Source organism: Tupaia chinensis, unplaced genomic scaffold (genome assembly GCF_000334495.1).
Source record: "Tupaia chinensis unplaced genomic scaffold, TupChi_1.0 Scaffold000276_2, whole genome shotgun sequence".
In the NCBI taxonomy this organism is placed as follows: Eukaryota; Metazoa; Chordata; class Mammalia; order Scandentia; family Tupaiidae; genus Tupaia; species Tupaia belangeri.
The window spans coordinates 1,252,361-1,268,699 of NW_006159759.1; the positions used below are offsets into that span (position 1 = coordinate 1,252,361).

Here is a 16,339-nt window from a genome sequence, read left to right on the forward strand (position 1 = left end):
GGATTTGGAATTAATATATCATAGTTTTTATTGAGTACATATGTGTGAATAAGTATAAGAAAATGATTGTTTGTCAGTAGCATATAAATTTATAATCAGGAATAATGGTGCTGCTAATGAAGCACAAACTTCATGTGGATGACTGAGAAAGTAGCACATTTGCTTTCTGATGGGTCAATGTACACAAATTTTGTTTCACATAAAAAGTTATTAAAAATACTGTACAAAATCACCTTTAGCCTATGTATATAAGGTATACATGAAACATAAATGGATTTTGTGTCTTAGGTCTTCTCAATATATCTCATTATGTATATGTAAATATTCCAAAAGCTGAAAAAATCCAAAATACTTCTGGTTCCTAGCATTTTTTTTTGTTCTTTTATATAGTGTACATTTTATTAGTTTGTACTAATACATTCTCATATTACAAAAGCAATTTAGCAGAAGAGTCTTCCTGTTGATATTTGAATCATCTGAATAACACAAACAGAACTATACATTTTTAAAAAATTCTCATGAGGGGTAACAAAACAAAACAAAAAGACAAGTTAAACAACAAAAAAATTTTATTCTTACAGGTGGACATTGAAGTGGACCTAATTTGGTTTTCTTTTTAAAAGGCTTCAAAGACAAAAGGCAGCTTAAACCTAATTAAAATGAATAAAAAATTTGTTCACTAAACTACTGGTCTCCACTCCATTTTATGTTTTCTGTTGTTTTGATGCAGGTTCTTTCGTGGCTGTTTCTTCTCTTGCTCTTTTCACTGGTCGAGTTGATGGTTCATATTCATCAAAGTCATCATCACTATCGAACTTGGTTTTCTTGCCCTGAAACTGTACTTTTGCTTTAGCAGACACAGACTGAGCAGCTTTATTTCCTTTTCCTTTAAATTTGCGACCTTTTGACTTCCATTTGTTTAGGGATTCTTGCTGATCTTCTATGATTTTTTTCAATGCTGCTTTTTCTAACTCTCCTTCTAGTACTTCCCAAGTGACTGCTTTGTTCCTTAATTGTAGGTTACCATTATTTGCATCTTTGGCTTTTTCTAGAGTTTTCTTGGCTCTTTCTTTAAACAGAATTATGCCCTCTTTTGCTCCTCTGATAAAATCTATCCATTTTATTTCACCATGATTTGAGAAAAGGATGTGCAAATCTTCTCTACAGGTCTGATCATTGTTTTCAAACACAGCAAATATTGATCCCTTAAATGCTTTCTGCAATGTTCTTCTCATCTGAATATTTAGTATTTCACCTTTACCTTCTAACCATTCCTTTATATCATCAAGGGTTGCATCAGTTGGGAAGCCTTTAATATAAACAGATCTGTTTTTAACATCATTTTTATACTCATCAGTCACTTCAGGGAGGGGTTTGCTTGGAGACCTCCTGATTTTAGTTTTATCTTCACTGATTTCCATGAGTTCTGCCTTGGATTTGCTCAATGCTTCCACTATTACATTAAAGTCTGTCGTTAGATGGTTTAACCTGCTGAATTTTATCATTATCTCCAAAGGTACCCAGCCTTCATCCAGCTTTATCTGTTCCTTTAAAAACTTGTCCCGTGGCAAATTGAAGTCTCCAAAATAATACTCAATCTGATGACAGATTTTGGCCTCCAGAGCAGCCATTTTTTCATTATCACCATTTTCAGCCATTGTGGCTATCTTTAGGGCCAGGTCCCGCAGAGGCGTTCCACAGGCTCACTAACAGCCACGGCAACGTCTCCAATTCCCAGCGACACCCGCTGGCCTAGCGCGCTCCTGGTTCCTAGCATTTTTGTCAAGGGATATTCAATGTGTACTGCTTATCAATCCCTTTGGGTTGAAAAACTGAAATAAGCATGTTTGTGCATTTTAAAAAATGTATTGTTTTCTAGCTTGTTAAACAATTTTATTTTCCTTTACTTCTTTGGTCTTTATCTCATGGAGCAAATTAATCTAATTTTAGATGTTAACTTCTTGGATTCTAACTTATAAGGATTTAATCTTTGGACTTCAACTCGTCTCTGAGAACTTAATAATAGAAATGAGTATCTTACTGTTAGCATTATAAAAGTTTTACTATTAGAGTATCTGGGTATTATAAATTGATTTCATTGCTGAAATCCAGACACAATCTTTGGTAACACACTTTGAAACAGAAAATAAAATAATTACTGAGTTCTTGGTCATGAGAATAGTCTTGTTAATATAACATATTTATTTCAGAACATGTGCCAGGGCTATAGGGATCTGGTGACATCAAAATGGGTAGTCCTGGAGTACCTAAAAGAATCAGAAAAATAATCTTTTGAACTTGAGGTAGGAGTGCTAATATGCTCCCTCAATTTTCCGTGGTTAGCAACTGGATATCTCTTTTCTTTTCTTTTCTTTTTTATTCTTTTCTTTTCCTTCCTTCCCTTCCTTCCTTTCTTCCTTTCCTTTTTTTAAAAAAGAAAACTGCTAGCATGCTCATTTTATTGACCACTAGAGCAATACCCTCCCTAATCTAGCATTCCACTTAAATCAGTAATATAATAGACATCGTAATCTCTGAATTCTGATTCCTAAATCTCTACCTATATTAGTTTTGAGTTGGCTTGCTTACAGGCATTTGAAAGCCCAAAGTAACATTTCTGGTGGGATATGATAGTTGAAGTTGTTATTCTCTTTCTCCTTGATAAATTTCTTTATTTTTCTTCTTCTTTCCTTTCCTCTTTCTTTGTTATAAAAAGCTTTAACAATCACAAAAAGGGTTATTTTAAAAAGTCATAGGTTACTGAGATAAAAATTCTAAAAATTAATTTGTTTCATAAAAAATTAATATAATTTTTATATTAATTTGAGATAACTATGAGACATCCATCTGGAAGTGGTTATTCAGATTTGGGGGTATATGAGAGAGGAGAGATTAGCAATTCTGAAGCCATTTGAATGTAAAGAACTGAAGCTGTAGATGTATAAAAAAGCCTATCTGTAAATAGTGTATTGAGTAGTCAGGGTTATTTAGGAAAACAATATTTAGGGATTGGAAGGGGACAGAACTTGAAACTGGTATTAACTCAGAGTCTCTAACTCATTATAGTATATACTTCTCCCTCTCTACCCTACCCAGAGTTGATCATGTAAACCCGAGTCATTTTACTGTCAATTATGAATGCTAGCTGAAGCATCTGTCATGTTCTATCTTTGATGTTTTTAGAAGACTATCACAGCATTTAATGAGCAAAATATAGAAATTCAAACTCAACAATGACATTAATAATAAAAAGTTTGATTTCAATAAAGAATTCAGGTAAGAATTTTTGAAATTTTCTTCACATGGTAGAATATATATTTTTTTTATTAATTCACTTTACACCATCACAACACACAAATGAATTTTCCATCCAAAATACACTGTGCATTGGCTCAATCGAGCACATCCACATACATGTTCTCAGCAAATAATTTTCCAATTCTTACATCCTGCATACCTTGCCCTTTGTCTTGCCATCCCTGATTCCCCATCCTCCACCCTCTGCTATGTCCCATCTTCCTCCACCATTGTCCCTGGCATCCATGGTTGCCCTCCATGCCTTCCGCCCCCCTGCCCGCCATGCCTCCCCCCCCCCCCCCCATTCAATTGTTCTGCCAATGAACTTAGTCTAAATAAATCCATTAGCAAGCACAGCTGACACAAACCTACACATGTATCCAAGTCTGACCCTAGGCATAAACCCCGGTGAGTAGAATAAACATACTATAAAGTAGTACCCAGCTGTGCCCATACAGCTCGCTGCAGTCATCAATGTGCATTTTTTTTCCTCCCCAACTTTTTTTAAAATTTTATATTATATTACCTAACAGTCATTCCCTGAGCATCATCACAACATACTAAATGTAGTTCCCCATCTAGGACAAACTGCATAGTGACTCAATCAAGCATGTTATCACCAACAATATTCCATTTCTACTTTCATACAATGTTTACATATATATATGTTTTTTATCCTATCTTTGACCCTCTGCCCTTTCCCCCTCTCCCATTACCCTATCTCTGCTATATACAGTTGTCTTCCAGGGGAGTTATTGAAAATAAGGGACATGCTCAAATTTGGAAGAACAAATTATTTCCTTAGAAGAAAGATGAAATCTAAGAGGAAAAAAATGACAGCTATGAAAGGGAAATGAACACTGGAAGGTCAAGATGCTACTTGAAACATGAACAAATGATGGTCAGAATGATCATAGAAGGAGGGACAAGGACAGGGGAGGCTCAGAGAAGTGGGGTTGCCAGAATGTAAGTAAGTTCGGAGGGCACACCAGATGACTGGTCTTCAAAGGAAGGTACAGAACATACTCCCTTCACCAAGGTCTTAAAAAATGGTCTGGTGAGAGAGGCACCAGCATCACTAAGAAAGTAAGTGGTGGCTCTCCTTCACAGGCCAGGGCTTATGGTGGGAGGAGCTACTGCATTCTAATATCACTTACATCAATGAGAGTAAGGCAGGGATCTCAATTTTTGAGTTCTCTGTACTCTACTTGCAAACTAGCCAATTATTTCTTGAATTTCTCTCTCCCTTCCTTCTTTTTTTTTTTTAAATAATATTTTGCCAAATGCAACCAATAACCACCACCAAACCTACTAAGATTCTTTTCTTTAATGTTTTCCGGTAGTGATCAGTTTAGTAGGCATGCTGTGGAACTGCCAATTTATCTCAGGTAACCATTTATCACAAGGTTTATCATCACATAACACAGATTTCCAACCAATCAGCCTGCTGTCTTACCCTTCCATATGCATGATCTCTTCTCAAAGACAGGTACTGCCACAAAAAAAGGATACAAAATGTGGCATCAGGGGCCAGCAGGTGGTGAGGTGGTTAAGGTTCTGGACTGCCACATGGTTGACTGCAGTTAGAGCCCTGAACTTGGCTACTTGACAGTCATCCCAGGTGCAAGTGCATGAGTGCCCAAAATCCTGAGAGGAAAATAGAGCAGAGGGGATTGCAGCATGACCATCCCTGCAGGGGGTGATTTTTCACCTTCCCTCTCATTATTTCTCTCTGGCAAGCACGTGTGCCCTATGGCAAAAACCAAAACAACAACAACAAACAAATGAACCTATGGCACCAGGCAGTGGATGGTTTATAAGAAAACAAACTTCAAAATCTCAGCACCTTAACAGAATATGTGTTTGTTTCTCACTCAGTGTCATAGTTGTTCAATGAGTGGCCTTCTTGTGTTTTAGGGACCCTGGTTCTTTCCACCTGGGGGCTTCATTATCTTTTAGGAACCTTTCAGTGGGACCCTGCATCCAGCCACAAGATGAGGAAAAGGGGATGAAGAGGATCACTGAGAGGTCTTTGGTGCCAGGATTGAAACTAATTTAATTTTGCCCCTATTTTATTGGCTAGTACTCGGTTGGTTGTTCCACTCTCTGTCTTGAAGTTTCTGGAAAAGAGAGACTATTGCAGTGTGCAAGAAGAGGAGAAAGTTGATATTGGGGAACACTATCAACTCTGACACATTGAAGAGGGATTATTTGTTTACTAAATTAATGTTAATTTCCTCCATTTGAATGTAAACCCCGTAACGGCAGGAACTGTGGCTTACTTAACACTGCATCCTCCATTTCTACAACAGTGATAGGCATGTAGTAGGAACTGAATGCATATTTGTTGAATGAATGCTTTACTGAGGGCGTGAGTGAATGGTTAAATGAGTATGGGGATGAATCAATCAATCCATGTCAGTACAGGACAAAAATCATTTTCAAGCAAGGAGTAGCAAGCACTGAAGTCCAAAGGAAAGTTTAAGGTCAGTGTTGACCAGTTTAACAGAGGCAAAGACTATTCCTTTTCCTTATTCTCTATTTCCACAGTAGGTGTTTCTGCAGGTGGTGAAGGAGGGACTATTTTAAAGACCCTCTTAAATGCATACTGTTTTGAGGAAAAATTCTCAGAAAATACAAGGGAACTCCAAAAGTTCATTGAAAATGGAATTAAAGTAGGAGTTTGGGGTCAGCAGGTGGCATAGTGGTTAAGGCACTAGGCTTCCACTTGGCCAACCTGCTGTTCAAGTCCTGAACCTCATGGCTTGAAAACCACACAGAGTATGCATGCATACTCAAAATCACAGGAGAAGAATGGAGGAGAAGGGAGTACATGTGATTGTCCCTCCTGGGAATGATTTCTCACTTGGCCTTTCACTGTCTCTCTCTGGTGAGTTCATGTGCCCTAACGGCAAAAACCTTTAAAAAAAAAAAAAAAGTACAAGTTTATTTCAGTACTAACAAATTTTAAAATTCATGCATTATTTTTTCATAATACACATTTCTATGAACTTTTAGAAGACTCCCCCTTCCTCCAATATATTCAGGTAATGCATTCCATATTATGGCATACAAAATTATTTGAAAACTCTCTTTTTATTGGCATGGGGTGTCATCAACGTTTTTAGCTTAAAAGCCATTGTTTCATGTGTTTTATTTAAAAGTTTTTACTTTAAAAACTTAAAAAATATGTTGTTTATAACATTTCTCTCATGAATGTTGTAGATTTAAAATACATATTTTTGAAGCTATGTGCCATTAAAATATTTATTTGCATTGATTTATAAACACTTTCATAAAATATGAACTAATGAATTTAATCTAAAATTCATTATTCCACACTCAAGGGATAAATTTGAGAGAAGCTTTCTCAAGTGGAGTCAGAAGATTATCAGGACCTGCTATGGTCAAATCTTGGATTTCCTCCAATAGACTTGGAGAAACAATGGAAGTCAGTATTCACCAGCCTTTAACATCTCTCAGCTTGGAGTATCCTAATTAACCAATGAGGACAGGTTTGCAATTGAGGATTTCTGCCTAGCCAATGAACTGTCTCTGAAAATAGCTTTTGTGGAAGTCCACTATAAAATGAACAAACAAACAAAAACCTCTTTTGTCTTTGCTTTACCGAACACTATTCAGGACTGTCCTGATTCAGTGCACCTAAAGCACTGATTCTTTGTTTCCCAAATACATGCTATTTCCTTGTTAAGTTTTTCTGAGTTAATAGTATACAACTTACGGGGTGGGACTGAAGAGCAGGTACACATCAGGGACTACCTACTAACACAGCTGGAATAATTTTAAAGCAGGAAAGCAACATTTTGATTAGTTCAGTGAGTCAGTTAAGTAAAAGTTGATTAAAAGAGCTTATGCAAAATGAATTATAGACTACTGCAAGACTTTCTCTTGCAGAAAATATAAACTGAATGTAAATGTGAAATGTGACTACTTTTATGCAATACTAAATAGTCAGGACAAAATTGTAAGTTAACACCAGTCATCCAGATCTTTTAGGTTTTTTTTTGTTTTGTTTTTTTGGTCATAGGGCACATGCAATTGCCAGATAGGAGAGAGACAGAGAGACAGTCAGAGAGGAGACAGAGAGGGAAAGTGAGAAATTACCCTTCGGCGGCTACGGCCATGCTGTAATCCTTCTCCCCCATTTTCTTCTCTGGATTTTGGGCATGCATGCACACACACTCAGTGTGATTTTGAAGGCACTGGGTCTAGGATTCAAACCGTGGTTGGCTGTGTGGGAGGCCAGTGCCTTAACCACCACATCACCTGCTGGCACCACTGTTTCAATTTTTAGAGACATAATTTTAATGTTGAATATTTCAGTTTTCATCTAAATATTCCTACTAAAAAATGAACACTTTATTTCAGGTATTCAATAAATGCTTGTCAATTTAAACAGTGAACTCAGTGAGGCATTATCACAGTTTTCTGATCTTAACTAGCTATGTAACCTTGGTATGTGATTTAGAAAACATTACATGGTTAAACAGAACTAAATCCTGGATGGTGTGCTCCTTGTGTAGGCTAGAAAAGACTCTCAGGTGTAGTTCAGCTAATAGTGGACCAAGCAGGGGCTTACTACTGACCTCAGACCACTTTTCCTTCTGATGGGTTTTTGCCATATTTGGGAATCTCAGGTTTGGAAAGTTGGTTATTTATCCAAAAAACCCACTTCTAATATTATTTGCCGAGAGAAATGCAAAATCTCCGTTTTTGCAGGTCGTACCTCACTTTTTTTCATTTTGTTTTGCTTCTCCCTGTTTGAGATTTTATTCACTTTCTCAAGATCTCAGCAATACAGGGCTAGACCAGGGACCCGGTGGTTGAAGGAGCAAGGTCCACATGGCTGACCATGATGTGAATACAGCAGTACATGCATTTGTGCCCCAAGTCCCAACAGGACAGAGAAAAGAGCAGAAGGAATTATGTTGACCATTCCTATCTGGGGGTTGCTTATCCCCACCCCAATTCTGTCTCTCTCTACCAAGCACAAGCGCTAACAATTAAAAGAAAAAGCCCAATGTACAAAAACTCCTCAACAAAGATCTCAGCAATACATCCAAAAACATGATTGTTGCAATTTATCAAGGACAGGAACTTGTACAGCAATAACGGAATTTGTTCTAGTATCTTGGCCATAATATTGGAGGAAGCTGGCCTGATAATTTCTTAGGAACGTAGAAAATGAGAATGGAGCAGATGTCTAATTAGAATACATATATAGATCTCAGCTCCTCTGAATGAAAAGAACTGTTTCTGCATTTTGCCACAGTTTTTTCCTTCAAATATTGTCTAGCATGTTTCTTCTCAGGGGTTCTTTGTGAATGTCAATTTAAGATATTTTCCTACTGAAACTTGTTTTGACAGCATGTGATTTAAACTAAAGGACAATCTTTGTTTAAAAAGAATGTAAAATAGTATGTTTAAAATATTTAAGCTTTCATTAAGTAAGAAATACTGGGTCATAGTCTTATATATACTATATAATAGTGTATATTAATTTGATATGAATTGGGGGAAGATCTTTCCAAAATAATATGAAAATACTAAAAATATTTCATTGACTACATAAAATCAATTATTGCTATACATGAAAAGCATTATGTTCAATCAAAATATGAATGATAAATTAGAAAAAGGTCTAATTATAACAAAAACTAAGTTAAATATGTAACGTATTATTATTATTTTAGTGGTTTGCTATAGGGCAGTGTGCTCACTGGAGAGAGAGAGAGAGATTGCTCTTCGGGAGGATGGCCATGCCACATTCTTTTCTTCTCTATTTTCCTCTCAGGGTCCTGGGGATACACACACACGCACAAATGCGTGCGCACACACACACACACACACACACACACACACACACACAGACATGCCGACCATGTTTTTTCAGGCTACTGGTCCAGGACTTGAACCACACGGTTGGCCATGTGGGATCCAGCAACCTTAACTACTATGCCACCTACTGGCTGAAATCCCTTCTCCTCCATTCTCCTCCTCTTGGGATCTTGGGCATGCACGTACACACGCCTGGTGTGAGTTTAAGCTACCGGGTCCAAGACTCGAACTGTGGTCGACTACATGGGAATCCAACAACATAGTCATTATGCTAACTGCTGGTCACTTCTTATAAAAAAATTCTTATAAACAAAAAATCTGAATCTCTCACTTTTTTTTTTGGAGAGGTTTTTGCTATAGGGCGTGTGCGCTGGCCAGAAAGACAGAGACAGAGACAGAAAGTGAGAAGTCACCCGCCAGGGGTCAAGGCCATGCCACAATCCCTTCTCCTCCATTCTCCTCTAGGGATTTTGGGCATGTGGGCACACATGCACATGCATCCAGCGTGAGTTTAAATCACCAGGTCCGGGACTTGAACCATGCTTGACTACATGGGAGTCTAGCGATGTAACCATTATGCTATCTGTTGGCCCCACAAAAGAGATGTTTTCCTTGCTCTATAGTTTCAGAAAGTGGTTTGTACCAGGGTTCTGGGGCAGAAGGTATTATTGCAAAAGAAAACAGAAGAAAAATAGCTGAATATATAGATCTTGTGATTTATATAAATACATTGTTGAGATATGTGATTGTCCACTACATTATGTATACGTGGATAGAAAGTAATTATCATTTTAATGAAAATGTAAAAAGCATTTTTTGCTGTATTAAAAATAATAGAAAAATAAAATTACTATTTTTTAGGAGAATTTATGCATTTTTTTGACCTAGTATTATTAAATTTCTATGACTAAAAGATGCCATTTTTTTAGGTTGGTAAAGTAATGGCAATAGTTGAGTTAGAATTAACAACTAAGTCAGTAATGGACATTAAATGGAAGAATTCTTAGGGCACGGGAATTCTATTCTTTCATTATTTCAAGTATAATAACGAAATAATTTTTTCTTATCATTTCAACTACTCTTTCATCTGGTTGCTGAGGATGCACCCTTTCAATTCAGTATGTTTTGAGAGCCCATGAAATTTTCTTTTCTGTTTTTTCCCCTCGTTTTTTAAGTATTTTGCCAAAATGTGTGCATATCCGGAGAGAGAGAGACTGAAACAGTGAGAGGGAAAGTGAGAAATCACCAACCAGGGGATGGCCACATCACAATCCCTTCTTCTGTATTCTCCTGGGACTTGGGGCACACCTGCACGTGCACACACACACACACACACACACCTGCCATGATTCTCATGCCACCAGGTCTGGGGCTTGAACCATAGTCAGCCATGTGGGAGTCCAGTGTTTTAACCACCACACCACCTGGTGGCTCCATAGTCCATGAATTTTTCAAAGGTTCGAATGTAAGACATTTGATTAACAGAACTTTTTGTTCTTTTTCACAACTGTGGTCAGCCTTTGCTAATAACTCAGAGTTTGGTCTTGCCTTGGAGAGAGAGGGCACAGATAGCTCAACACAGCTTGTTACTATCCTGTGTAGTATGGGTGCATTGTTTTCTCATGAATATATTCAGAATAAGCATTTTTTTTTCCTTAAGCATGAACAACCTATGAACTATTGTTCTACATTTCCTGTCTTCACAGGGATCAGAGCACAAGTGCACTCACAATTCTTGTCAGAGTAACTTCTGCAAAGTTCTGTGATCTTTTATTCAAGACTCATCTTTGACTTAAAACTCACCTTTTCAAAAATATGGTCTCTTTAAAAAAAAAAAGAAACTCACCATGTCATGTCTGTGTCCCTATCTCTGATGCAATTTCAGATACACTGGTTTTCTGAATTCCGGGCATTGAACTGGATTTTTTGGGCTCCCAGGCCTCCAACTAGTCTTAGTAATGGTAACCCACTGACTCACTGAATACTGTCTCACTCTTGCTGCTTCCAGGCTTTTGGCTTTATATTGTACCTGGGCCCACTGAACTCCCCCTAATCCTATACTTTCCTCAGGCCTCTGTCACCTATTCCATTAGCAGATGATTATAAAGCTTATTTCAAGGGTTCTTTCTTTGACTCAACTTAAAACAGGAAAGACACTGTTTGACAATTTATGTTTTACATCTAGAAGTATGAGTTGGTGATCAATGCATGCTGACGCTTATAGTAGTATTTTTTTTTAGTTGCTGCAGAGTAATTATCACAGCATGACATCACAGAATTTACTGAAGTGTTCTCTTACAGATGGTTAAAAATTAATATTTCTATTTTTTGTAATAAACAATGCTGTGATGAAAATTCCTACATATATATTTTTGTTCATGTGTTAAAAAATACAAAATTGTGCAATGGATATACACATTTCAATTGCTGGATAAAACTGATGGATAAAGACTGTTTAAAATTCTAATAATCCAGGGCCAGTAAGTGGTGTAGTGGTTAAAGTGCTAATTTCATGTGGCTGACTGTGGTTCAAGTACTGGACCTGGTAGGTGGCTTGAAACTCACACTGGATGCATGTGTGTGTGTCTATGTCCAAAATCTGGAGAGTAGAATGGAAGAGAATGGATTGCGATGTGGCCATCCCCCTTGGGAGTGATTTCTCACTTTCTGTCTCTTCCTCTGTCTCTTCTGCGAGTGCCTGCGCCCAATGGCAAAATTCTCCCATAAAAAATTCTAAATAATTAATGACTTGTAATCAGTACAGCCATATTGTCCTCTGATATTTAAACTCCAACAATCATAATTAAGAGTGTCTGTTTCCGCATATCTTTATCAAGTCTGGTTATAGTCAACCCCATTAACTTTTACCATTTAAATGATGAAAAACAAACCTTCTTTAAAAATTGCATATTTTGGGGACCAGCAGTTGGTGAAATGGCTATGTCGCTGGTGCGTATGCGTGCATGCCCAGGATCCCAAGAGGAGAATGGAGGAGGAGGGATTGCGGCGTGGCCATTCCCCCTGCTGCGTGTAATTTCTCCCTTTCTGTCTCTGTCTTTCTGGTGAGTGTACACGCCCTATAGTAAAAAATTCTCTCTCAAAAAAAATCATATTTTGATTATTTGTGAAGGTGAACATATTTTCATGTACTTATTGACTATTTGTGTTTCTTTTTTTGGTGATATTTCCTGTTATGGCTCTTCGCTCATTTTTATATTTTAAAATTTATTTATAAAAATCCTTTATACATTATGAAATTAATTTGTTCTTGTAGTATTTTTAAACTCCATTTTTGTTGTGAACTATGACACACACAGCCTCAGAAAAATTTATATCATATTACTATGAAAGCAAATAAATATGTACTCACTTGGGGGAAAAATGCTTTTAAGAAGATGAAAAAAATCTAATTTTTCAGTTGTCTAAAGTAGAAAGGTTAATCCAAAACAACTTGTTTATTGTAACAAGAAGCAGAAGTCTCTTATTTCTTTTTTCTTTATGCTTACATAGTCTTATATATTTGGATAGGAATGATTATAGTATTATTCATATAATTTTTCAAATCTACAGAATCTACAGATAAACCTTCTATTCATTTAACCAGCTTTGTCTACACAGTGAACAACTAATTTTTTTTTGTACAATTCCTACTCCTGGGAATGGTAAAAACCCTGACCTCTGTTCATAAAAGTTTGACTTGATAGACTGGGAAATGAGACTATGAGGTTGGTCTTTTTCCAATGGCTAAAAATAAAGCCAAGAAGCTGACACAAAAATAATATGGTTGGAAGAAGAGTGACTAAAATAAGGATAATATTTGAATCTATGTTTCAAGTTTTATTCTGAGGCCCTTTAATAATCCTGTACTTGAATTTCATGAGAACACAACATTTATTTATTTATTTTTAATGTTTAAGTTAACTCCAGATGAGTTTATGACCTACAACAGAAAGCATTTAATGAATACAGGATCCTTATCCAATTTTAAGATTGTTTTATTAGAGAGAAATTTTTGCTATAGGTCATGTGCATACACCAGAGAGACAGACACCAAGAGACAGAAAATGAGAAATCACCCCCCTGGTGGATGGCCATGATGCAATCCCTTCTCCTCCATTTTTCTCTTGGGATTTTGGGCATGCACACACATGTGCCCAGTGAAAGTTTTAAGCTGCTGGGTCCAGGACTCAATCCGTGATCGACTATGTGGGAGTCCAGTGACATAACCATTAGTCCCTAGGACAGACTATTGGTCCCTAGGATAGACTATTTTATTTCCTTCCAATAAAGAGTTTGCATATTAATTTCTAGGAAGGGAATATTAATCCACTGACTAAGAAGAATGTGCATTCAGATTTATTGAGGAAATGCCAATATACCTGTTCTTCTTGTTTTCATATTCCAAGTTTAGAAAAGTTGGTGAAGTTCAGGGATAGAATAATAAGGGAAAAGAAAGGACAAAAATTTGTTTGAAGTGGCCAAACAAACTGCATAAAATGCATAGTAGAGGGTTTTTTTATTATTATTATTTTCTTTTCTTTAGTTTCTACTATAGGGTGTGTGAGTTTACTGAGGAGGGGGAAGAGAGAAAGAAGGAGAAAGTGAGAAATCATCCCCCCCCCACCCCATGGGGGACAGCTACAATGCAATCTCCTCTCCTCTCTTCCATTCTCTTCTAGGAATTTTGGGCAAGCATGCACATGTGGCTGGGGGGATTTTCAAGTCTCCAGGGCAAACTTCAACCAGCCAGTCAGCCAGTGGCCTTAACCTCCACGCCACCTGCTGGACTGTGTAGTAGAGTTTTTAATTTCATTCACTGTGTTTTTCTGTTTTAGAAAACCTACCTAGTCAGTACTTTTTAATGTTTGCCACATCACTTTTCTATAGGTTCAGTTCCTTTCAGATATTTTTATGATTTTAGAAAGTTAGAATCCCTTCAAACATATTGAGGATAATTATTTCAGAGTACATAATTTCAATGTATAAAGTCTTTATGAGGTTGTTTTGGTTGTCTCTTATTTCTCCTGTCTTGTTCTCATCGTGTCTTGTTTCACTGTATGTTGGTGATCTTGGAGATCTGCTTCCCTAAGTTCAAAGACTTGGCTTTATTGTAATACTTTGGCTGAAAATTAAGAAAAATGTTAGCTTATTTCCAATTTACTTCTTCTCTGAGGTACCCACTTTAAAGAAGGGATGATGTTGTTTGCAGGCTTCCTACTTAAGTAGGCAGTGGCTTTTACTTTGGTTATCTTCATGTGAAGAAGTCACAGGAACCCTAGGTTTATTCACAGCTATAACTTCATGTGGACAAATGCCCTCAGGGCCAAACCAGCTTTGCAAGATATTTGTACCTTAGTGGGTTCCTATGTTTTTCTAGATTTGGTGTGTTAATTTCCACACAAATTATCATTCTTATCTATTTATATTTATATCTATCTAGTTAGCTATCCATCCATCCATCTATCTTAATTGCCTGCTCCAACATACTAGAAGTAGAAACCCTCTGTCCTAGCACAGAAAACACAGTAGTGGTTGCCAGAGCCGGGAGTGGGAATAAGGACTGACTGCAAATATCTATCAGGGAACTTTTCAGGGTGATACAAGTGTTCTAAAACTGCATTATGGTCATGGTTGTACAACTCTGGTTTTTTTTTTGGAGAGGTTTTCCCTATAGGGCACGTGCGCTCGCCAGACAGACAGAGAGAGACATAGAGACAGAAAGTGAGAAGTCACCCCCCAGAGGGGATGGTCATGTCGCAATCCCTTCTCCTCTATTCTCCTCTCAGGATCTTGGGCACGCATGCACACGTGCCTGGTGTGAGTTTTAAGCCACTGGGTCCAGGATGCGAACCGCGGTCAACTACATGGGAGTCCAGCTACATAGCCGTTATGCTAACTGCTAGTTCCCAATGGTTGTACAACTCTTTAAGTTGACTAAAATGCATTGACCTGTATACTTAAAATGGATAGATTTTTTTTTTAATGGCATGTGAATTATACTGCACCAAAGCTGTTTAAAGAAAAAAACTCCAGAGGTAGAGGCTGAATGGAAGAAATCTCAACCTGATTGAACATGAATGGGAAGCAGAGAAAGCTTGTACCCTCATCTCCTGTTTTATCTTTAGGAAGGAGATCCCCTTATGGGACCAGCAGATGATATAATGGCTATGTCGCTGGACTCCCATGTAGTCGACCATAGTTTGAGTCCCGGACCTGGTGGCTTAAATTCATGCCGGGCATGTGTGCATGCATGCCGAAGATCCTGAGAAGAAAATGGAGGAGAAGGGATTGTGGCATGGCCATCCCCCTGAGGTATGATTTCTCGCTTTCTGTCTTTCTGGTGAGCGCACGTGCCCTATAGCAAAAACTTCTCCCCCCCCCAAAAAAGGAAGGAGATCTCTTTAGATCACTTTATGGGGAGCCCTAGGCCAGTACTGAGTGACTACTGCAGAGGTGACATGTTGATTTGGCTTATTTGGGCAGAGAGAGTGCTGGAAATTGCTTCTTTCTTTTTGACTTAGTGAGTGGCATAAAAGGAGATCTGTAACAGAATTTCACACAAGCTCCTTGTGAAGAACTCAGAAAACAGCTGAGCAAGAACTAGTGGTGTTGCTGTGGTGAAGACTGTGCTGGCATGAAAGGGAGCTCCAGCATGATCTGCTGAAGGAGAGGCCAGATGGAGAAAGCAGAGGAGACACAGAGGACCTGAAGCAACTTCCAGATCTAAGGTGAGTAGGTTGGGAGGGAAGGGTGGCAATCACCTGATACGTTGAGAAATAGACCATGAGCTACACAAACTGAACAGATGTAGGAAGGACAGAAGCTAAAGATGTGGCAAGATTAAGTTGCTGTATGTAGTACATATCCTAGACCTCAGCTCCTCCTGAACCTTAACCACAGATTGATTTGAGTCCTCTCCCCTTCAACTCCTTGGGCATACATGAGGTTTACCTGCTCCCAAAAACTGTCCTACAAAAGAGAAAAATTGTTTTTATGATGGGCAAGACAGCCTTATAGATGGCTGGAACTTTGATTCGGCTGTTTTGCTGCAAAGGACTTTTAAATTAAAAAAGACCATTCCAAACCAGAAGAGAATGATTCACCTCTAATTGGCATTTTAACGCTCTGCCCCCATCCCACCCCCAGCCATATGCCCAAAATGGATGTTTGGCAGGAAGCTTTG

General features: G+C 37.8%; 1 pseudogene; it reads right to left on the reverse strand.

Annotated features, from left to right (window-relative positions):
- Positions 1-636: 636 nt before the first annotated feature.
- LOC102502236 (lupus La protein pseudogene) lies at positions 637-1,787 on the reverse strand (annotated as a pseudogene).
- Between the last annotated feature and the right edge of the window lie 14,552 nt (positions 1,788-16,339).